Source organism: Lepisosteus platostomus, chromosome 16 (genome assembly GCF_059453375.1).
Source record: "Lepisosteus platostomus isolate fLepPlt1 chromosome 16, fLepPlt1.hap1, whole genome shotgun sequence".
NCBI classification, from domain to species: Eukaryota; Metazoa; Chordata; class Actinopteri; order Semionotiformes; family Lepisosteidae; genus Lepisosteus; species Lepisosteus platostomus.
The window spans coordinates 6411850-6436350 of NC_142626.1; the positions used below are offsets into that span (position 1 = coordinate 6411850).

General features: G+C 44.8%; 2 protein-coding genes and 1 pseudogene across 28 annotated transcripts in view; 1 reads left to right on the forward strand and 2 right to left on the reverse strand.

The window, feature by feature from the left end:
• The window catches only part of LOC148646745 (NACHT, LRR and PYD domains-containing protein 3-like), a 2700574-nt gene that overhangs the window by 1952374 nt on the left and 723699 nt on the right, over positions 1–24501 (reverse strand). The window lies entirely within an intron of this gene.
• LOC148646773 (NACHT, LRR and PYD domains-containing protein 3-like) overlaps positions 1–24501 on the forward strand; it is a 305400-nt gene that overhangs the window by 98484 nt on the left and 182415 nt on the right. For 4 of the 26 annotated variants that reach the window (XM_088608550.1, XM_088608555.1, XM_088608557.1 and 1 more), the window contains exon 1: positions 18555–19082. The exons of 4 other annotated variants lie outside the window; for them this stretch is intronic. The gene's annotated coding sequence lies outside the window, so the exon portion shown is untranslated. Of the gene's footprint in view, positions 1–18551; positions 19083–24501 lie in introns of those variants that run through there. 18 more of the 26 variants (XM_088608547.1, XM_088608556.1, XM_088608546.1 and 15 more) reach the window with 11 other exon arrangements.
• The window catches only part of LOC148646775 (latent-transforming growth factor beta-binding protein 3-like), a 59750-nt pseudogene that overhangs the window by 29183 nt on the left and 6066 nt on the right, over positions 1–24501 (reverse strand). Inside the window, exons 2-7 of the transcript XR_015927787.1 lie at positions 13968–14161; positions 12436–12583; positions 9599–9757; positions 8174–8293; positions 7338–7446; positions 5425–5667 (exon numbers count right to left, since the gene is read on the reverse strand). The product of XR_015927787.1 is annotated as a latent-transforming growth factor beta-binding protein 3-like (transcript). The remainder of the gene's footprint in view (positions 1–5424; positions 5668–7337; positions 7447–8173; positions 8294–9598; positions 9758–12435; positions 12584–13967; positions 14162–24501) is intronic.

Here is a 24501-nt window from a genome sequence, read left to right on the forward strand (position 1 = left end):
GCTACCAGAAAGACGGCCTCTCTTTTCCTGTCTTAAAATCCAGCAAGCCAAGCAATTACCCTCCCCCCCCCCCCCCAATTAAGACTAAGCTAATTTTGTATCAATCCCGAAGTCAGCATTCTTAGGGGATCAACAGAGGAGACCGGACCAATGCTGAGACAGTAATTAACAAAGAGAAGAAAGAAAAACAGGAGAAGGATCAGGACCACAAGAGAGCAGACCTCAACTGACAGACCGTAAGAACAGAACACCCGTTAATCTGAGCACTAAACTCTGGGCTTTAGGTAAGGGACTGTTCTCTTATCAATGTGTAAATACCGATTTCTTATAGATAGATAGATAGGACTTTATTGATCCCGAAGGGAAATTGATGAGGGATCAATAAAGGGAAATAATGGATGATTATATGTGTGTAGCTTTCGTCTCTCGCTTGTTTAGTGATGTCAAGTTTGGAGTCGGGAAGAGGTTCCCCACTCAATTAGCGTCCATTTGAGAAAGAAATTTAGTATTGAACAGGATCTTTACTTTATAAAGAACGACATCCCCTATTTTCCTATATACAGTATTCGTGCCTCACTACATAAGAGGACCCCGATAACTCACACTTTTATTAATATCTAAACAAAATAGATGAAGATGTTGTGCTTTGGGGTCTGTAAATTATCGCAAGCAAATATTAGTTTTTTTTTTTTACATTTGCTGCCTGGTTTCTTCGCCCTGCCAGAGACAAAAGAAATCATGTGCCGATAAGCCTTCCCGTTTCTTCATTCCTGACCAGAGGGAATGTGCAGTTCTTAACTTTTTAAGGATTTTCTTGACAGGCAAACCTTAGCCAGCAGCCCTATTTTAATCTGCTTCTCTCTTTTTCTTAATCACTACCACGTGACGCCCTACATGAAATTACTCACACCCCCTAACCCATTACGATACCTTCTGATGGACGATGAGGTTCCAGAAAACAAGAGCAGGAACGGAAGTTTTATTTGTGCTGGAAAATGGCGGGCTTTCACAGGAAATAATAATAAAAACTGCTTACACTTATATAGCGCTTTTCTGGACACTCCACTCAAAGCGCTTTACAGGTAATGGAGATCCCCTCCACCCCCAGCAGTGTGCAGCCCCGCCTGGATGATGCGACGGCAGCCATAGTGCGCCAGAACGCTCCCCACACACCAGCTCTCAGTGGGGAGGAGAGCAGAGTGATGGAGCCAGTTCAGAGAGGGGGATTATTAGGAGGCCATGATGGGTAAAGGCCAGGGGGGAAATTTGGCCAGGACGCCGGGGCTACTCTTCTCGAGAAACACCCTGGGATTTTTAATGACCACAGAGAGTTGGTGCACCTTTCCTGACGGACATCTATTCATTAAGAAGCCCGAGCAGAGAGCGTGGAATGAACTTTCACCTGATCTGCTCCTCATGCCCTTGGTCAGTTGAGTCTTGCTTGGCCAACTCCTGCTGCAATCCAGTTTATAGGAAGCTAGGGGCTACTACCAACCTCCAATCTACTGTATGGAGCACCCCATCATTTTTATTTCTAAAGCACCTTTTCTGAACCCAAGACCTCTGCACTGCCCAAACAATGCAACAAATATAACGTGAAAAATCCAAGACAAACTGGGAGGCAATCAGACACCGAAAAGGCCGGGTTTACTGTTTAGCCTTGAAGAGAGTTGTAGAATTCGGAGTCAGGGCAGTCAAAGTCGGAGAGTTACTCCCTGGGACAGTGGGCAAAAGCAATTATTATTATTATATTATAATATATTATAATAATATATATAATAATAATTATTATAATTATTATTATAAAGAGTCAGTTTTGAAGGACATGCCCCAGTGATCTCACAGCTTTGACAGTGACCTTCCTGGCAAAGACTTGCAAACCACCCCCCCCCCCAAAAAAAAAAAATTCTCCACTTCTTTTCTTTAAAAAACACAAAATAAATGAACCGAAATGGCTAACTAGCCACATCAGAACTAGAAATCATTTTGGAAACAGTATTAAAGTGACATGTTGATACTGGGTGCTATGTAAGGGAAATTAATTCTAATGCTGTCAATGCTACAGCTTCCCGGGGCAAAATACGGCACCGTGAAATTGAGGAGATCTGTCTTTTTCTTGGAAAACCTTCTTGATGGGACAGTTTGCATCCTCATCCCCATCTTTCTTTGTACAACTGTCTGGTAGATGCCAGATGCGCAAAACCTGCACTTGAAATTTGCCAGCAGCCACATCACCCTGCAGCTCCCCACTGGCAGCCCCCTCCTGAAGCTCAGCAGGTGTGAGTGTGGTAAGTACCTGGAGGGGAGACTCCTGGGAAAGCTGAGGCTGCTGCTGGAAGAGGAGTTAGTGGGGCCAGTAGGGGGCACTCACCCCATGGCCTGTGTGCCTCAGTATAGTGATGGGGATACTATACTTTAAAAAGGCACCGATGAGACATAAAACCGAGGTCCTGACTCTCTGTGGTCATTAAAAATCCCAGGGTGTTTCTCGAGAAGAGTAGGGGTGTTACCCCGGTGTCCTGGCCAAATTTCCCCCCTGGCCTTTACCCATCATGGCCTCCTAATAACCACCCTCTCTGAACTGGCTCCATCAATCTGCTCTCCTCCCCACTGAGAGCTGGGGTGTGGGGAGCGTTCTGGTGCACTATGGCTGCCGTCGCATCATCCAGGTGGAGCTGCACACTGGTGGTCGGGGGAGGGGATCCCCATTACCTGTAAAGTGCTTTGAGTGGAGTGTCCAGACAAGCGCTATATAAGTGTAAGCAATTATTATTATTGAAATTATCTGATCATGAGATACAGATGTTCTCTAGGTGAAAATTAAACAGAGATTGTGTCGGGAAGCTCAGGGCTGGTGCCACAGCTCGTTAATCAAGCAAGTTCTAAAACAAAGGAAGGAGGCATACTCACACGAATATTTTTATTCCACAAGTGAACATCCCCGACCAATACAAGCTCTGAGTGTGTGGCTCATTCTTCCTTTTTAATTCTACCTTGCTCCTGGCTGTTGTCCTAACTGTCTTCACAGACATGGTAAGGGTGTAACACTAGTTAAAGTGCGGGATAATATTCTGAGTGCAACAATAATATTGATAGACAAACTTGAACAATTTCGGACAGTGAAATGTTTTAATCTGATGATGCATGCATACGTTGAATACCCCAATGCATTCCTAGTTTTATTCTGATGATGCATGTACACGATGGTATCGAAATCTCCAGAGATGTCTGACTTTTATGGGTTTACGGTCAAAGACTGCACAAGACGTGTTAACTAACATAATACACCATTTCGGTTCAGTACAAAATGTTGTTCAGGAATGTTGTTCTACTGTTCTATGTGTGCTATAACTTCTCCATATGACCTCTCCATTGATAATGCATTTAAACGAAAAAAACAGTGTTGGTGAATTCTACAGGTACATGCTATAACCCACAATTAGCAGTTTTGGTGCCAAACTACCCAAACAAACTGGAAAAGTACCTAAATGCAATGGGCTGATGTCCGGTTATGATCGCTTGGAATGAAGCGAAGACTTTTACCTCTATTTGAATGGGTATTGTAATGGGTGTCGCTTTCACAGGTGTTTTGCTTCTGAAAAAGAAATTTGGGCTCTAACTGCGCTCGTAAAGCTGGGGATGAGGGTGTCTATTGTCAGAACTCTTTCTCCCAGGTTATTTAGGCAGAGCTTTGCTGAAACGGGGTGAGAATGGGGCAGGGCAGAGGGAGGCCTACCTTCGCAGGAAAAGCAGAGGGACAGACACAGAACCCGTTAAATCAAACCCTTCTGAAGGAGAAGAAGCTGTGAGTCTGGATGTGAAGGAGTTTAGAGAAGGTGGCTCTCCGATATCCTTGGAGACAGAACTCCAGAGCTCTGGAGCACAGCAGGAGAAGACCCTGTCATCCAAAATATTTACTTTACATTAGTTTGATTTAAATGTATATGGAAATGTTTCAAATATACATACTAGCATGTACAAAAGTATGTAAAATGATGTCTAAGACATTTAACATTAATGTCAGTTTTCATGTCTGAAATTTAAGATTAAAATGTCTAAAATTTTACGCTAGTGTTTCTACTTTTCTGCAGTATACTGTAGGACACTTATATTTTCAAACGTTTTTTTTTTCATATATAGATTCGTGTTTAATACTGCTGTGCTTCTGAAGTGTCCCTCTGCAGACATGTTCCTGCCGATTTTATCAGCGATTGTCAAATTGTGAAAAATGAGGAGATCTGACTGGTTACTTGGATAAGTGCCCGTAAGACAGTAAGGATGAGCGGTGGAATGGAACTGGCTGGGGAACTGGCCCTCCTTGAGGGCTGGAGTCGGCCTATCCTGATGAAAACTGTCAATCCACGCCCATCATCCTTGTTGAAAGAGCAGCCCATTTGTGATTGATTAAAATCATCAGGAAAAATAGGATATACACCTTCCGACTGAACAGGATAATTACTAAATTAAGCACCTTACATTGGGCTTTTATAAATTTTCAAAAAGTCCATGTATTTTGACATATATACGTTATTAGTATATCGACTTCAGTGGGACACTTTTCCGATCAACAATGCAAAGGTGCTCCTTTAACTGGCAGAGATTAAGCAGTGATCAGGAATAGTCTGTAAAAATGGTGGCGATGCACAGTGTTAATCTGCAGGAAAATGACCAGCGTAGACAGTTTATTCAGTACGCTGGTTTATGTTGTGCAAACTGTTTTTTGGCATCTCCTTTTAACCTACTCCTAGAAACATCAGCTGAATTGATAACTAATCCCACTAATAAGAACATAAAAACAATCTAAGTGAGGAGATTGGCACTTTTGCCCCGTTAGGTTAATGAATCCCAGGATCTCCTCCAGCTGTCTTGAAAGAAGCCGGGGAACCGCCTTCAACGGCATGGCTGGGTAGCTTGTTCCACGCCCCCACCACCCTTTGTGAAAAGCAGCGTCTCCACACCCGGCAATGGGGAATAAGAGCAGCCCTGGCCCGGTAGACTTTGCAATAAATGTACTGTGGTAGGAACGCTAGAGTCAAAAAGAGCCCAGCATCCCACGCCATGTTTCAGACAGCTCCCAGCATCCCCTCGAAACAGGCCACGTCTATTCTACAGAGGAAGGAAACAACGTTACTGCACGTGCAGGCTGCTCCGCATTCCCCTGGAGAGAGAAGGTTATCCAGCACCCTGCCTCCTCCCTCCCGGTGGATTGCACTCACTGGCCAAAATATTAGGAACCCCCTCAACGGGTTCGGGCTTCGGCAGCAGGAACAACCAGAAATGGACTTGAAACACTTGCCGCCCGATGTTCCCCCGCAGGATCCCCTTCAGTCCAGGTTGTGAGGAGTGGGGGGTTGGACTGCCGGCCCGCCTGGATCCCGCTGGGGATCAAAGTCCGTTTTACCGCTCCTCGAGGCCCAACCACACCTTGCCGGCCACCGTGGGTGCACGGCAGGGCCCGGCCTCCTGCAGATATACCCTTCCCGGATTCGCAATCCAGTCGGGTCGAAGCCGAGCAGAGCGGGGGGCGACACCAAGCCCGAGGTTGGCATGTGCGGCGGCCCAATTAGCGCCGTGCCGGACCAGGATGGCGAGACGAAATCGAGCGAGCGAGCGAGCCTCTCCCTGCCCCCTGCCCAGCTACCCACTCCCCAGCACCCGCAGCTTAGCCTGCTCAGGGTAACACACCGGAGCCAACGCTCCAGGTTCTGTGTCAGCAGTGCTGGGAATGACAGGCCGGAGACGACTTTGCAGGCTCTCTGACAGTTTTATCCTTCATTACAGTGGGGCGTGCTGATCACAGAGGCAGAGAGAGACTGCAGGCATCCGCTGCACAGCAGAGGAGGGATTCATGTTCTTTATTTTAGCTGATTACTATCAGTTTGTGTTTGCATTTGTTCGTTTCAGTTGATCAGTTTTATTGTGGTTAACTTAAAGCTAACGCATTAGTACTTTAATTATCCGATGAGGGAGGGTTTCCGATGTCTTTGAGCCAATCATTCTATATACTGCAGTACACGATGGTGTAATTATGGTACAGGGGGGTGAATTTGGCTGTTCGCAACAGTTCACTGCACCGGACCCTCGTGGTTGTGGAGACCCTGCTGTATCCCAACACTGCGGACAGCGAGTGCGGGGTGTCGCCCGTATCGGAGCACATCCATCCGCTTCTGGAGAGAGACCTCCAACCCCCCCCCCCAGCTAAAAGAGAAACCAGCCGAGAGAGGTCAAGGAAAGGCCACCCGAAACCCAGAAGGCGGAGTGTGTGCATGCAGACCCCAGCACAGGAGCCCAGCTGCCCCCAGCGTGTCAGCTTAGAGAGGGAGACCCGGCCCGACCGAGCAGGTCCCGACGCAAACTGGCCACCCCATTCGTCACACGAGCGAGTTCAACCCGCCCGACTCGTGCATCGTGGGATTGCTCAGCAACTGCCTCGTCTTCCGCCACCAGCAATGACCTACTGTATGAATCACACTCACCTCTTCAGGCTGAATAACTTACTGGATCATTTTTCTTTATCAGCTCCTTATCTGCGCAGCACTGCGGCACAGTGGTCAGCATTGCTGCCTCATAGATAGCTCTGGAGCCCTTCAATTCTGGCCTTGTGGTGCTGTCTGTGTGGAGTTTGCATGTTCTCCCCGTGTTCCATGTCTCCTAAGGGGGCTCTGATTTCCTCCCGCACTCCAGAGACATGCTGGGAAATGCCTTGGCTTCTGGGAAACCGTGCTGTGGTGTGTCTGTGTCTGTGTCTGTGTCTGTGCTCTCTCTGCACTGCGAGCGAATCTCAGTCTCGTTCCTTGGTCTGAAAACCTCAAGCATTTGCGTCAAGTACTGGGTTGACAAAAAAAAAACGAAGGGATGAACGGAAAATTGTGAAATTGTTGTGGAGACGAGCGATTCCATTAATTAAGCCATGTGTTTCCGTTCTATCGATATGAATAATGCGCTATTAATATTTTTAGATGGAAAATTTCACTCATTAGGGATTTGGACCCCGCAGGCTGCGTTGGTCATCGATGAAGAAAAAAAACCCAGAGAGTTTCCTCGCAGCTGAATCACTGGGTCACAGACAAATACTGTGTACCTTCGTCCCCCTGTCACTTCATTTTCAAAACGCGTGGGTTTCCTCCCACAGTCCAAAGGCATGCTGGGAGGTGAACTGGCCTCTGGGAAAACTGGCCCTGGTGGGGTGTGTGTGTGTGTGCCCTGTGATGGACTGGTGTCCCACCCAGGGTGTACCCTGCCTTGCACCCGTTTCTTCCCAGGATAGGTGCCAATGTGCCACCTTCTTAATATTCCCAAATTCCTTCAAAAGCTGCTATGGGATGACCAGTGTGCGCCGGGGGGGGGGGGGGGGGGTTGGGGGCAGGAGGCAGGCAGGGAGCTGGATCCGAGAGTACGTGCCTGGACTCCGCTGGGTAACGCTCCGGCTCGTGACACTGTGGGCAGCTGCAAACAGATGCATACGTCAGTGCGTGTCCAGAAGTGCCGTCACTACAGCAGCAAGAGAGAAATGCCCACCCACCTGCTGGTTTCCATTCCAGCCGGGCCTAATGGGGCCTTAATGGAAGTAACAGCTGGGTTGACGGGTGTCTCTGCAGGTTTTCTACATAAGAAGTGACTTGGCTTTTGAAAGGCAGTGGATAAAAGCCGGACCTATGACGCATGACAGGGCGGAAAGGGGTTCAAATGGATCCCCCTGATTAAGTCACTTCGGGGACTAGGGCCGGGCTGGAATGAAAACCCGGCAGGTGTGAGTGCTAGGGCTTCCTGGATCAGGATTGGGGAAAAGACCAAAACAGCTGGATTCCAGCTAAAGGAGCAGAGGGAATCATCTGGATTGCTGCCATTGGCTGCGCCAGAGGAGTTCTGCGATGTGGACAGTGAGGCTTCTGCAGTCCGGGTATCAGTAAACCAGAGATGAGCATCACCAGCTGGTAGGAACAGCCTGCCATCCCGTACTCCTATATCCGACTGGGCCAGTGCCCGTTCTTAGCGACTGCTCAGCCCTCTACCGCAAAACGCGATCTGACTTGGCGTTTAACGATGCAGAGCAGCTCTTCATCTGTCGGCTCTGCTCTCACACCAGGCTGCCGAGAAACAGGAGGACGAGACAAAAAAAAAGAGACGATTTTGGGGGTCCGGGCCTCGGACAGTCGGGATGGGGGGGGCTCACCGTAACAGATGCCGTCCTTGGCGCGGTGCCCGGGGGGGCAGGGTACACACTCGTAGGAACCAGGCGTGTTCTCGCACTGCTCGTTGGGGCAGGTGTGGGGGTCCAGACACTCGTCGATATCTGGAACCACAGCAGAGGGAGCATCTTCGTTAAAACTGGGGCGGGGGGGGGTGACACACCGCTGCCCCCTCTTCGAGCTTTCCTGAACCCCGTCTTTGGAATTCGCCAGGTCGCGGCGGAGCAGGGCGCCCCCGATCTTGTGCTTATACTGGTAATAAACATTAAAAGTAGCTTCTTAAAGTTACTTTATAGTAAGGACACAGTGAGAGGAGACTGGAGGATTAGACGATTACAATGAGGTTTTGGAATACAGCAGGAAAGCAGAGGGACAGACACAGAGCCAGTTAAATTAAAACCCTTCTGAAGAAGGAGGAGGTTTGGAGTCTGGATTCGAAAGCGCTCAGGGGAGGTGACTCTCTGCTACTCTTGGGGACAGAACTCCACAGCTCTGGGGCGCAGCAGGAGAAGACCCTGATCTCGCGCCTATACTGGTAATAAAACTTTAAAAGTGGCTTCTGAAAGGTACTTTACAGTAAGGACACAGTGAGAGGAGACTGCAGGATGAGACCATTACAATGAGGTTTTGGAATACAGTCAGAAAGCAGAGGGACAGACACAGAGCCAGTCTGCATTTGAGGGAGTTTAGAGAAGGTGGCTCTCTGATATCCTTGGGGACAGAACTCCAGAGCTTTGGGGTGCAGCAGGAGAAGACCCTGTCGCCCCCAGAGTGTAGATAGGCTTGGGGGACAGACAGGAGACCAGAGGCTGTGAGGTGGGGAGGGGGAAGACAGTAACTCAGACAGGTACGGAGGTGCCAGGCCATGCAGAGCCCTACAGGCGAGCAGGAGGATTTTGAAGTCGACACGAAACCCGACAGGAAGCCAGTGCGGGGACTCCAGGACAGGAGTGATGTGATCACTGGCACTCGGACCTGGTCAGGATTCTGGCTGCCGAACTCTGGGCAGACTGGAGTTTGCCCAGTGTGGATTTAGAAACCCCAGTGAGCAGAGCATTCCAGTATGAATGGGGGGGGGGGGGGGATGATGTTTTTACAATATTTTGCACATGCAGATGAAATGTCACCATTCCCCCTCACCCCCCACCGAGGTCTTCAATTTAGAATGAAATTCAAGTACAGCGGCGTCCACAGACTGGGTGGTGGAAAAACGGAAAGTTAGATCAAAAGAAAAATGAGAAGGAAGAGATGAATGAGAATGCTAAAGAGAAATAAATCAGAAAAATACGAACGACGGCAGAAAAGCGAACCACACAGAGAATGAGACGGCGAGGAGAGAGGAAGTGAAGTGTGTTGTTATTGTTCAAGATGGCAGAGCGGCGGGGGGGAGTGGAGGGGAGCTCGCTTACCCTCGCAGACGGGGTGCCGGTGGGACTTGCTCTTGTAGCCCTCGTAGCACTCGCACCTGTAGCCGCCGGGCAGGTTGACGCAGCGCCCGCTCTCCCCGCAGGGGTTGTGCTTGACGCACTCATTCACGTCTGGGGGGGGAGGACGGGACAGAGAGGAGACTCAAGAGCCGTCCGCTGTCCGACGACTGGAAATCTCCCCCCTCTCATAAAAACAAACTACCGATTTCGGCAGCGCGTCCGTGAGAGGAAAAAAAAAACAGCCCGTTGTTTCTGCGTTTGTAGAGGGGCTTCACCGCGTATTGAACGCGCCTGCGAGACGTATTTCATCGGGAGTTAACGAGAAAGTTCTGTCCAGGTGCCTGATTGTGGGGGTGCGTAGACCTCCCCCCCCTTCCAGGGGTGCACTTTCACTCCGAAACGTGCAAAAAGAGCGGGAAACGCCGATGGAATGAGGTCGACTGACGTGACGCACTTGAGATTAGTCTTCATGGCCGAACCCTCGTGATGGATGGGGCGCCCGTCGCTGCGATACCTCTAGTTTCTGGAACAGCGGAGCGTTTCAAGATGGCGTTCAGGGGGAGAGGCTGAGGAGGAATTCTGAGTTTTTCCATTACCTGAATGTTACGTTATGACATTATTTATTATAATTATAATATAGGTGGGTAGCTGCATCAGCATGCGTAGGCTGCAAAGGAACAAGTGATTTTTATTCCAGGCTGAAAAAAAAAAGAAGAAGAGAGCACAACGTTTCGGCCGTGGAGCCTTCTTCAGGTGTGAGAAAGTTACCTTTGCCTACTGCCTGTCTTTCTCACACCTGAAGAGGGCTCCACGGCCGAAACGTTGTTTTCTTTCTTCTCTTTTCAGTATGGAATAAACCTATTACTTGTTCCTAATTATAATATATAATAATGTAACACTACAGGGTTCAGGTGGGCACCCTCACCACTACCACCTCAGGTCAGCCCCCCAAAATTGGGGACTTGAACCCAGGCTTTTGGCGTCACTCAACAGGGACCCAGCCTCTTGAGCCAAAGGGAGATCTCTCTCAGGCTGGTGGCTGAGGTCCCTGCTATCCACAGGGAAGGGTGGTGACGTCACCGCACTGGTAAGCCGGCTCGCACAAACAATGGAGGCCGTATGCGTTACACTAATGTTTTATATATATATAACATGTTATATGAATGCAAAGGAACAAGTAATAGGTTTATTCCATGCTGAAAACAAGAAGAAAGAGAACACAACGTTTCGGCCATGGAGCCTTCTTCAGGTGTCAGAGAGACAGGGCAGTAGGCAAAGGTAATGTAGCGGGAGAACAAAGGCTGGGAGAGAGGAGGAGTGAGAGGCTGATATCAGATCAGAAAGACCACCGAAACTAAAATTATTCTGTACCTAGGATTACAAATTCTCCCTTCTGTTCTTTAAAATTTTCTCCATTCATTGGAAGTTTCATTTCACACGTCTCTGCACCCATTCTGACTCCACACCTCTTGATTGGCCTCTCTTTCTGTCCCCTGCTCCCACCTCTCACTCCTCCTCCCTCCCAACCTTTGTTCTCCCGCTACTTTACCTTTGCCTACTGCCCTGTCTCTCTCACACCTGAAGAGGGCTCCACGGCCGAAACGTTGTGTTCTCTTTCTTCTTTTTTTCAGCATGGAATAAACCTATTACTTGTTCCTTTGCAGCCTACGCATGCTGACGCAGCTCCCCACCTGAAATGTTATATGAATGTTGACTACAGAAATATAAAGACGTAACACTAGTTGTTTAGACTTCGGTAATAATTCAAGAACAGCTAATAAGGTTGTTTTTTTTTAAGTTTAAGAATTTTGATATGAGTAGTACCAGGAAGAGAAGTGCTGGGTCATCGAAAGAGAAATCTAAGATACCTCCATCGTGTATGTATAGCACTACAAGAAAATTAATGGCAACTAATGAGAAAAGCAAAGCAACTGGAGGTGATATGGGGAAAAAATAATGGAGATGCACTCGTACGTACGCAAGAGGAGCTCCAGACCAACGTCTCGGAGTAGATGTAATACAGTCGGAATTGAAGGTCTTAAAAATAGTCCATGGACTGTCTGTTTAAAGAGGTTGAGGTATTGAAGAATGAAGTTTTGAAATGAGTAAATACTGAACAAGAAAAGCAGATTTAAAGACCTTGAATTGGGGGAAAAAAAAGTTTGTAGTACAGCTGCCACAGAGACGTATGATTATTGATCTGGAGCACCTAGAAAATGCTGTTCCAGCTCGTTTCTCGTGAGTCACTAGTGTGTCCCTCCTTTGTGGGGCCCTAAAGATTTCGTAGGTCCCCAGTCTCTGTGCCTGCGGTGCCTCATGGGAAAATCCGGCGCTGGTTCTGCCATGCAGTAGTTTCCGTTTTACGTTGTCGTGCAGATTTGTTTTTATCGTGGTGTCAGTGTAAGAAAAGTTTTAACTGTCCTCTGACCCCAACAGGAGTGTTGTGGTGTCTGGGAATGGGGTTTTTCTTTTTTTTTCTCTTCATTTGTCCCTGATAAAGTTTGATAACCGGCCAGGGTTAGCACGTTTTTTTTTTAACCTTCCCCGAGTGAAGGAAAGCTTAGGTTAGGAAATTAGTTCAATTGTACTGGAGGTTGATAGGCTTGCTGGCACAGAATACTTTTGAGACATACTTTAAAAGTCTCAGCTAAAACTGTTTTTTTTTTTGTTGAAATCAAATTATTTGTGCGCATTTCCCATCCTTTACTGGTTTCGCGTATTTTTCATTGAGTATTTGTGACGTTTTCCTGCTTCGAGAGGGCTGGTCTTTCCTGGGTGTCTAAGGCCCCAGGTGGTACCTAAGGGACACCTCCCCTTACCTGCACAGGTGCGCTTGCCAAGGTGAATCTGCAGCTTGTAGCCATGGTTACAGCGGCAGGTGTAGGACCCGCCCGTGTTGATGCACTGGCCCCGCCCACTGCTGCAGGGCTCCGCCTCGCACTTGTTGTCGTCAGAAACCGAGAAGACCTCCTCATTTCATCACCTGGACCACAGTTAGTGCCCCCCCTGTGCAGTCAAACAGGCAGGCATCTAGTGGGATCTTTCCTCTTACTGGGCGTCCTGGACAAATTTCCCCCTGGCCTTTACCCATCATGGCCTCCTAATAACCCCCCTCTCTGAACTGGCTCCATCACTCTGCTCTCCTCCCCACTGAGAGCTGGGGTGTGGGGAGTGGACTGGCGCCTCATCCAGGTGGGGCTGCACACTGCTGGGTGTGGAGGGGATCCCCATGACCTGGAAAGAGCTCTGGGTGGAGGGTCCAGGAAAGGCGCTATAGAAGTGTGAGCATTATTATTAATATTATTACTCTTATCTGTGCCCCTGTGGTTGTCACTCCCAAGTGCCACCATGCCTGTGGGCAGCCCCCTCTCCCCCACGGCGTGCCCACTCTTCAGGAGGTGGTCACAAGCTCCACTGCACCTAACGGGAGGAGCAGCACCTGTTGAAGGACTTTGCTGAAGTCATCAAACAGCGGGCAAAAACGACAGGCGTCACCATTCAGCTGAAAGAGAGCAGAGGCCTTGGCTGCCCAGTGCCCAGCATAGTGCTAACTGTGAGCTGGCAGTTAAACGGATCCCGGTCCATCCATCCATTGTCTAACCACTCTATCCAGTACGGGCTCGTGGGGGAGCCGGAGCCTATCCCAGCATACAACAGGTGCAAGGGGGGGTACACCCTTGACGGGACACCAGTCCGTCACAGCGCGCGCCCACAGACACACCTGGCCGATTGCCCCAGAAGCCGATTAATCTCCCAGCCTGCCTTTGCACCGTAGGACGCGAGCATGGCGAGACCATGCAGACTCCACACAGACAGCACCCCCAGGTCTGGAATTGAACCCAGGTCCCCAGCGCTGCCAGGCAGCAGTGCTTACCCAGGTTTCAATACGTTGTCACCAGGTCCCTGTCTGAGCTCAACCTCTGCCTTCCCAGACCTACCCACCCGGGACCAACGCTCCCTCTAATTTCTAACGGCCTGTGCGTGCAGGAATTTGTGAAAGTTGTGCAAATTTCTTCCCCAGTGACAAAAACCGTGTGCGCACTAAATTGAGCGTATGTCAGATTGTAAACTTGAAATTATTTTTTTGTTAATATAGCCATCCTCATAGAAGCATAGAGATCCAAAGGATCGAGAAGATCCGGGACCGCGATTCCATGAGCCCAGTCATAGAGACCGAGTGTCCTAGCAAGCAGGAGCAAGGAGGTACGAGACTACAAGAGCATCGATATTGACGATCAAGTAGCAAAAATAATGCACACAATTTTTTGTGTGCAATTCAATTTCCTATGTGCACTGATTTCATGACTTGTGTGCGCACGGGCACACGCGCACGGCTAAGAGGGAACGTTGCCCAGGACTCTCTGAGAGCCAGGGGCAGCCCTGGCTGTTCTTGTGAGCGGCGGGGCATGGGCTCCTCACCCACACAGTACTTCCTCTGGGCGTGAGCCTTGTACCCAGTGTTGCAGAGGCAGGCGAAGCCGTTGGCAGAGTTGATGCATTCTCCGTGGCCACAGATGTTCCTGTTCAGCTTGCATTCGTCCGTCTCTGGACAGGGGAAAACATGGAAGGGGGGGAACCCACAAACAATTAGTGACGGAGCAGCTGATGATCACAAGCTTTCAGGCAAAAATAAAACCAGAGGGCACAAGCGGAAACTATGGGGAAGTGCATTTAAATGAAACAAGCTGCCATGTTGTTGAAGCAGATAGCCTGGCTGCAGTTAGGAAAGACTCCCTTCTTTACACCGAGGGTGGTGGGAGTGTGGCACAAGCTGGCCAGTCACATTCGTGAAGCAGATAGCCTGCTTTCTTTCAAGAATCAGCTGGAAGAGGTCCTGCAGTTAGGAAAGACTTTCTTTACACAAAGGGTGGTGAGAGTGTGGAACTAGCCATGTTGTTGGAGGAGGTAGCCTGGATCCTGCTGTAGCGGCAATGCTTGTTAATAAGACAGAATTAAGTGTTGCTGTGCTTTCCCAAATGAGGCCCCATCTCTCTCTTCATCTCTGGTGCAGCCACAGAGAAACTATTCATGCAGGCTGATTTAAGGTTCCTTTGATAAGGGACAGCTCCCAAATGGGGATGCACTTAGCTAAGCCTGGCTATCATGATCAATGGTCATCCATTGGCGCCTATCTGTCTAGGGAGTGCCAGATGGACATCTGGACTGCATTCCTAAGTGTCAGGAGTAAGTGACTCATATCTCACCTTGATCAACCAATCAGGGACTGGTAGGGCCGAGTAACCCACGTGGGACTCTGATGCCCAGGAAACTTTCAGCCAATGAACGAGCTGAAGTTCCTCCAGGTAAAAACAGGCAACACAGAGAGCCTGAAGTAGGGGAAATTGTAGGAGACTATTCTAAAGAGAATTCTAAGGAGAATTCCAGGGGTGCGAGACAATTTAGGGCAGGATGGCCTAGGAGCAGAAAGGCTCCAAGGGCAGGACATTCTTGCAGCGCGCCTCCTGACCATCCTGAGACTCAGCCCAGACAACCACGGATCGGCCAGTGTGTCCGAGTGCCAGAACTTTCCTTTGTTCTAAGAGTCGAGAGCGGAGGTTGCCAGAGAGTAACCAGAGGATCCACCCGAGGTTAGCATCAGCAGCAAGCCTCGTGAACAGGTCAGAACTGTGGACAGCTGAATCACTATTCAGAACTCCTATTCCTGACTTGCTGGGACCCACAGTCATCTTTTCTCCTGTGCACAAACTTTGCTAGTTAAAGCCAACACTAACTAGCCGGTCAGTGAGCATCAGCAGCGCACCGTCGCAAGCAGCACAGCACAGCCAGAGAGCCCGCAGGAGATCTGAATCCCCAGAGATTGGATGAGTATTCAACTTCACTGCATTACTGCTCGAGAATTCAATTGTTATCCCAATCAGTTGATATCAGTTTAATTCCTAAGAGTTATGTACTTGTTTTGAGTATCCAATGTAGAAGTTATAACCAAGTGCATTTACGAAACGGTCGAAATGAATGACATACTGAACGTATGTCCTCTTGATATATGTAACTCTTCGTAACTGAATGAATATATACCTTTTGTATTCTGATAACCCTCTCGATAAGATCTGTTAGGTTTATATGCATATTTTATGTATTAATAAATGTATTCTCGTGTATTAGTACCTGTGTGTGTGTGTTGTTTGAGTTATATCGCATGGTTGGATTCTAAGGCCATTAAAAGAATCAATTTTGTGATTTACTGCTACAATTAATAATTGTCCCAGTAAATGCCCAAACCCTACAGAACTGGTGCCTTGTGAGAGCACACTACAAGAGCAACATAAGATTAGTCAATTCTTGTAATTTTGTTCACTGCTCAGAAGTAAAGATTTTGTGCTCAAGTTATGGGTTTCTGTGCAATGCCCTTGGTTACAAGGGGATTCTGAAAGGCAGCCCTACCATAAATAACAGCTTTGTGAAGATGTGAAGATTGTGATGTGCAGTATTTGATGACGCTGGGTCACTGAGCTGTAGATTCTATTATGTGAGGCCTTTGCTTTGTTGTCTTATCTATTCCACACTTAACCTTTCCTCCCATTATCACCTGGACAGTAGCACAATGTCAGCAAACTACATTAAAACAGCTTTAATTCAGGACGTAAATCTAGGAATATTACTCATTTTCCTATTAAAGATATACCTAATGCGTCCTGCGCTCCCAGTAGACTTCCGCATTTCCCAACGACGTCATCAGCAATGCTACGCTCCAGTCCGGTGCAAATCCTGAGCTGCCAATGCAGCCAACCTGCTGATCCTACACTCGTGTCCATAGGATCGTGCTCTGGATTTTTTTTAAAATGCTGCTTATTTTGCATTCGCTACAGTGTGTTCAGATTTAAATTGACAGGGCACAGAAGTGCTGACTGTGGTGGGTGGTGGATAAGATTGCATAGTGCTTTTATTCAGTTCATTCTATAAGTACCTTGATGTTTTTTGCATTTTGTTGTTTTAAATCTTGTGTGTCAAAATACTATGTAGTATTATTAGGTATGGAAAATACTCCAAACAAAGTAGAAAACCCCAAAAAAGATCATTAATAAGATGAGAAAAATGACAAAGTCATGAATGCAGAAGTTTTCAAAATCCTGTACTGAGGCAAACAAATTCAACTGAGTGCACAAATGCTCCAAAACAAGCTGCACTGATTGTTGTGCAGCCTTTATGTGCTATAATAGTCATTCACACAATTTAAGAAATAAATCCACCTTTGTCTCAGTCAGGCAGTGAATATAGAGAAAAGATTCAATCCTGGAGACTAAGGAGCTTTCAGAACAGCTCAGGGATACAGTTATAGAAAGATACAGACAGGCTGCACACGGGTCCCTATGGAACAACACTGCCTGCATCCACCCAGTCACAGGCTGTTTCCTGTTCTCAGCCCATGTGCAAACATCACCTTGCTTTCCTTTTCAAACAGTTAGGAATCTTGTGAAATTTCAAGTGCTTATTTTTAAATCATAAAAAGAATAGTGTCAATAATGCAACATTGTAAGACAGTTTTCTGCCCTCATAGTGGCATCACAGTTGGTAATGAATATGTCATATTTTCTTTGATATAGGTCAGCAAATACATCAGTCTGGTAATATGTATTCTTCTCATGGGTAACATTGAAATTAATTCAGTTTTAAACACTTCCAAGTTAATACTATTCTTTTAGTAAAGGCAAGACTACGTTTGTGACAGTATACTGTTACAGATGTCGTTAATGAGCATTACAGTGTGTGTGACTGTGTCAGTGTTGTTGATGTACAGTACAGTGTGTGAGAGTGTCTCAGTGTTGTAAATGTGCAGTACAGTGTGCGAGAGTATGTCAGTGTTGTTAATGTGCAGTACAGTGTGTGAGAGTGTGTGAGTGTTGTTAATGTGCAGTACAGTGTGTGAGAGTATGTCAGTGTTGTTAATGTGCAGTACAGTGTGTGAGAGTGTGTGAGTGTTGTTAATGTGCAGTACAGTGTGTGAGAGTGTGTGAGTGTTGTAAATGTGCAGTACAGTATGTGAGAGTGTGTCAGTGTTGTTAATGTGCAGTACAGTGTGTGAGAGTGTCTCAGTGTTGTTAATGTGCAGTACAGTGTGTGAGTGTTGTTAATGTGCAGTACAGTGTGTGAGAGTATGTCAGTGTTGTTAATGTGCAGTACAGTGTGTGAGTGTTGTTGATGTGCAGTACAATGTGTGAGAGTGTGTCAGTGTTGTTAATGTGCAGTACAGTGTGTGTGTGTTGTTGATGTGCAGTACAATGTGTGAGAGTGTGTCAGTGTTGTTAATGTGCAGTACAGCGCGCGAGAGTATGTCAGTGGTATTAATGTGCAGTATAGTGTGTGAGAGTTTGTCAGTTTATTTAATTTTCAGTACAGTCCAATTGCAGGAATAAGAATAAAAAAACAATTATTTTTTCTTCCACTGCTCAGAAGTGCAGGTTCTAAGTTCATTACAACAAGTTACAGTATGTTTTGCTTTGTGCTGGCCTTGGTTACAAGGGGTTTCTGCATGGTGTCCTGACCATAAATATCAGCTTTACAAGGCTCAAGGTGTACAGTATTTGTTGAGACTGGGTACTGTAGCTTCAGTGCTGGGGTAATTCTGGAGGCCGTTGTTTGTAGCTTTTAGCCGCTATCCTGTTAAGGGTCCATCTAGCCCTGTCGATGAGCTTTGACTGTTCCTCCTCCCCGATGGTGTTTTCCCTTGTTTGGTGTACTGTATACTGGTATGATTTTCATCACTGTTCTCCTGACACATTAAATCATTTTGCCACTTCTGTGACAGATGCTTCTGTGATTCAGGCACCAACTGTTTCATCCCATTCAAAATCTGTTAGATTACTCATGTTGCTTGAAAAACTCATATTTTGTTGTATGTTGATTTCTAGACTGCTTTTACAGCAAAAACATACTAGTAACTAATATCGAAATTAGTATGAAATGTGTAAATTATTTGTAGTTGTCATAAATTCTCAAATTACAGGTGCTGTTGTCAGTAGGTTTTTCCATGATTTTGTCCTGTACATTAGCAGGTGCAGGACAAGCTTTCATCTGTCTGACACGACATATCTGTATCGTCAGTGTTGTCTTATACATTAAAGTGGAACAAGTACGCTCAAAACCACTTAACAGGAAGTCCTTCAGCGCAGAGTAACTGAGTCTGTTTTTACCAGCCCCTCTTTTCTTCAGTGCTTCCTGATTAAAAACATACATTACGTTATCGAAACAGAAAGTATATTTCTGTTTCGTCGCCATTTTGAGCGAAGCAGGGCAGATGCAGTCGGGTACAAGTAAGGGAATAAACTTACTCCTTCATTAAAAACACACTGAAGTGTGATAATTGCGGAAGGTGGCTGGGGGAGAGAGCAAGAGGTTTTACCAGAATTCAGACTTCAGACCACTGGGTGTGGAGTCTGAGAGCCTGAAAACATTTGAGAGTAAATTGTAGCAGCAGAAGGACTTCAGGGGAAACTTCACACCAGCCTAGGTGAGTCTCTCAGGAATAAATGTGTCAGAGTGCGCACTGTTTCACCTCTCTTCTATACTGGTAAAGCATTGTCCAGCGGTACTTTCTGAAACTGATACTTGTCCGCAGCCGAGTGCAGGACTCCTGCTCTGAAGACACACGGACCTGCTGATACGGGTTCACAGCGTGTTCAGGTTTAAAATGGTGGAGAGCAGAACTGTTGACTGTGGTGGATAAGTTTGCATAGAGTGCTTTTAATTCAGTTCATTCTATAAGTACTGAGAACCCTGATGTTTTTGCATTTTGTTATTTTAAATCTTGTGGGTCAAAATACTATGAAGTAACAATATTTACAAGTAACAAAATATTTAATTATTCACAAAGCAAAGAAATAAGAAAAAAACATAATTAATATAATGAGATAAATGACAATGTCATGAATACATAAGTTTTCAAACCTTGTACTGAGGCAAACATAAAAATATCTGGGTGCACAAATTTACCAAAATAAGCTGCAATAATACTTGTGTAGCCTTTATGTGCAATAATAGTCTTTCACACGATTTCAGAAATAAATACCTTTGTCCCTGTCAGGTCCCTCAGTCAGGCAGTGAATATAAGGAAAAGTTTAAATCCTGGAGACTAAAGAGCTTTCAGAACAGCTCAGGGATACAGGTGTAGAAAAACACAGACAGGCTGCACACGGACAGTGCTGCATCCACCCAGTCACAGGTTGTTTCCTGTTCTCAGTCCATGTACAAACATGATCTAGCATTCCTCTTCATACAGTTAGGAACCGAATTGAAATTTCAGGTGCTAATTTTTAAACCATTAACAGACTAGTAGTAATAATGCAACATATTAAGACACTTTTCTGCCCTCATAGTGGCATCATAGATCGTCATATGAACGTGAATATGTCATATTTTATTTGATCTATGTCAGCAAATACATCAGTCCGGTAATATGCATTTTTCTCATGGGTAACATTGAAATCAATTCAGTTTAAAAAACACTGACAGTTTTTTTTAGTTAATACTATTCTATTAGTAAAGACAAGACTAGGTTTGTGAGACTATACTGAGAATGATACAGTTTGTTAATGTGCAGTACAGACAGTGAGTGTATCAGTGTTGTTGATTTGCAGTACAGTGTGAGAGTTTGTCAGTGCTGTTGATGTACAGAATAGACTGTGAGTGTAATTCATGTAACTGCTGTTTTGTAGTTTTTAGTAGTGAGCCTGTTAGGTGTCCATCTAGACCTTTTGGAGAGCTGTGAGTTGTGACCGCTGTTCCTCCTTCCTGATGCTGTTTTCCCTTGTTTATCATACTGTATGCTGTTCTGATTTTCATCACTGATCCCATGACACATTAAATAACATTAAATTTGCCTTTTCTGTGACTGACTCTTCTGCGATTCAGGACCCCTGTCAATATCTCTTAGATCTCTCAAGTTACTTCAGAACCTCAAATATTAAAGTGTTGATTTCTAGACTGCTTTTACAGATGAAGTTTATTGGAAATTCATATTGAAATTAATATGAAACTCATGTAGAAGCCAGAATTACGTACTATCCCTACGTCTGTGAAACACCTGATCCTGTATTCTTCACACTGGAAACTGAGTCACCTCTTGACTGAGAAAGATTTAGATAACTTTTTTTTTATTATTTTAAACAAATTGTAAATATGATGTTTACATTGGCGTTTTACTCCTGATGGTAACTGTAACAAATTGTCACGTTTCACATCCTTGCTAAACAATCATGACATTCTCATCCAATCAAAGGTTTGATGTTTTTTTTTTATTTTAAAACCATGATCTTGACATGCAGGTGTGAAGTAGAGTTAACAGCTTGAGATTTAAAAGGTTATTGTGACGCATACGGCTGACATTACAGGTTGTGCGAGCTGTGTTGCATTAACATTGCAATATTCTTTTTTACAAGTGTAAAAAGAGGCGATACACAACGTGTCTCCATCTATAACTTTTCAGTTTACAGAGAAATTCCGCCAGAGCCTCACAACATTGTTCAATAATTTTCATGAATATGTCATATTTTATTTGATCTATGTCAGCAAATACATCAGTCCGGTAATATGCATTTTTCTCATGGGTAACATTGAAATCAATTCAGTTTAAAAAACACTGACAGTTTTTTTTAGTTAATACTATTCGATTTAGTTAATACTATTAACTAAATAAAGGCTACACAAGTATTATTGCAGCTTATTTTGGTAAATTTGTGCACCCAGATATTTTTATGTTTGCCTCAGTACAAGGTTTGAAAACTTATGTATTCATGACATTGTCATTTATCTCATTATATTAATTATGTTTTTTTCTTATTTCTTTGCTTTGTGAATAATTAAATATTTTGTTACTTGTAAATATTGTTACTTCATAGTATTTTGACCCACAAGATTTAAAATAACAAAATGCAATGAATAGACAAACTTCATTGGAAGTTTCATTTCACACCTCTCTGCACCCATTCTGACTTCACACCTCTTGATTGGCCTCTCTTTCTGTCCCCTGCTCCCGCCTCTCACTCCTCCTCCCTCCCAACCTTTGTTCTCCAGCTACTTTACCTTTGCCTACTGCCCTGTCTCTCTCACACCTGAAGAAGGCTCCACGGCCGAAACGTTGTGTTCTCTTTCTTCTTTTTTTCAGCATGGAATAAACCTATTACTTGTTCCTTTGCAGCCTACGCATGCTGACGCAGCTACCCACCTGAACTACATTGTTCAATAATACTCTTCTTGTGTCAAATTTTTAGTTTAGCAGGGTTTGCGCGATAAGCACATTGTTTAATGGGAAAGACGTTACCCACGTCTATATCACTGTACAACACTTGTACACTTGAGTCGGGAATGCCATACCATCTCTATTGGATTCAAATCTGGGGATTCAGCTGTTTTCACCCAGTTTTCACAAGCTGTCTCTTGTTGACTTCCCGTTTCTTTTCATCTTCATTATTTGGTGTGAGAGAGTCTTCTTGATTTTGGCCATTGTCTGTCCAGACAAATGGTACAGATAAACGTGTACTATACTGATGAGCAAATATCTGAAGAGGGCTTCGCAGCCGAAACTTAGCGTTTTATCTCTTCTCTTTTCAGCATGGAATAAACTTGTTCCCTTACTGTAACTTCTGGATTATTTCTTTATCCGTAGCAGCTAAAGGAGGGGAATTAAATCAGTCAAAATCTCGGAGTGCCAATTGTAAAAATAACCCTTCTTCCTTCCTTTGTTTAACTTAAAGAATTTTGAGAAGAAAGTTTGTAATGCAGGGCGCTCTGAACGAGTTTGTCAAGATCACGGTTTCAAAATAAAAAAACATCAAACCATAGATTGGATGAGAATGTCATGACTGTTTTGCAAGGATGTGAACTTTAAACGTTTTGTGATATTTAGAAATACCAACCAATTCAATATAATTATTAATAATATTGACAGTAGTGGCAGTACAGTAGCAGTTTGACATTATTCATTGTTATTAATAAATCACGTAGCTTCGAACATGTGATATTTAGAAATATAAAAAACGTCAGTATAGTGTCCATAATATTTGCTATTTTAGTTTTTCAAAGAAACGTTTATTTGTTAAAAGAAAACTCAAGGCGACAGCTGGGTTTAAACCCCCAACCTTAGGCATACAAGGTACACACTTAAGCCATTACACCACACATGTAATCATGTGAGAATGAGTTAAACTAATGAAGACATTTCCAAAGAAAGTGTACAACTGTAATAATTTGAATTATTGTAATAATTTGAGCTACTGTATATGAATATAATTATACCGTTATTAATTTCTTTAGATACGCAATTCCATATTATACAGATGCAGCCATTCAAAGTGTGCGGTACAGACACGTACCGCAGGTAAGATGACACGGGGTACCGCGGTGCGTGATTGGTTGACCGACAGGGGCACTAGTGATCCGTTGGTCTGTCGTAGAAAGACTTACTGTAAACGTCTTTACTGTGCCCGTTGTAGATATTGAATTTTACCACTGAAGGGAAATCTTAATAGCTGAGCATAAAAAGAATAGGAGCATACTGTAACGCGTGTGAAGGCCATAAACGATATTAATTTTGGAACGTAAACATACAGTATATAGCTGGTCTTGGTACTTTAAAGAAAAAAATACACACCAGTATTCCATTTCTCCCTAAACATTGTAAGCTTCGAAGTCTTTAACTAACGTGATACCGGAGTCAACAAGCATACTTTTAGAATTTGATTAAAAGGGAATATAATATGGAATCGCGTATCTCAAGAATTTAATAACGGTATAATTATATCCGTGTACTGCAGCAGGGCTGTGTAGGGCTGTTTCGCCTGCCTGTTCATGTGAGCTGTCTTGTAGCCTACTGGTCTAGGTGCGTGACTACCAACTGGCAGGTTGTGTGTTCGAATCCAGCTGGTGCTGGACCTTTCAGTTTTATTTATTTATTTTTTAATCGCGTAACATAAACATATTACCGTATGCAAACTGTACTGTATACAATATGTATATGTATATTTAATGTCTTAACTGTGCCCGTTTAAGTATTGAATATTCATATCTAATTTTACCACTGAAGGGAAATCTTAACATAAACATACAGTATATGGCTGGTCTCGGTACTTTAAAGAAAAAAATACACACCAGTATTCCATTTCTCCCTAAACATTGTAAGCTTCGAAGTCTTTAACTAACGTGATACCGGAGTCAACAAGCATACTTTTAGAATTTGATTAAAAGGGAATATAATATGGAATCGCGTATCTCAAGAAATTAATAACGATATAATTATATTCATGTTGCAAAAGAACTGCAACGGACATAAAAACTCCCTTGCATGGTTTCATTACGACCAGAATAGGTCTTGAGATATTTTTAACTTGATTTACAGTATTTGAGAGGTATGTCTTAACACCGATACTACAGTGCTTAAGTACTGCTCACGTATATGTTTCTAGGTTTATATTATGCATTTCATACGGTCAAATTACTTTTGAGCAACTAATAAGAAGCGCGAAACGGTATGCGTTTTAGTTTCGTTTTGTGCTGGAACCCGTGGATTGATTAGACATATCAAGTACATACAAGTCATTTTTTAAATGTTGTAGTTCGTCTTGAAAAAATGTTACGAGTACATCATCATCAATTACACAGGTTCTGTTTCCATATTGCGGATTTTGGTTAGGTATTATCAAATCCAGTGGCGCTGTGTGTTAGTTTACTGAGTCCCATGTCACATGGTCTGTGATTGAAACCTGTAAAACCGGTTTAATTCGTCACAGCCAGCACTCTTCAGGTGTGAGGGTCTTCTGCTCAGAATGAAACGCTAAAATGTTTGTGTATATTCTAATGGTAGTGGGGGCAGGGTGTGTGGGAACAGGTTTGGTTGAAATTGCATTGGAGATCTATGTTCTTCACACCTGAAACAT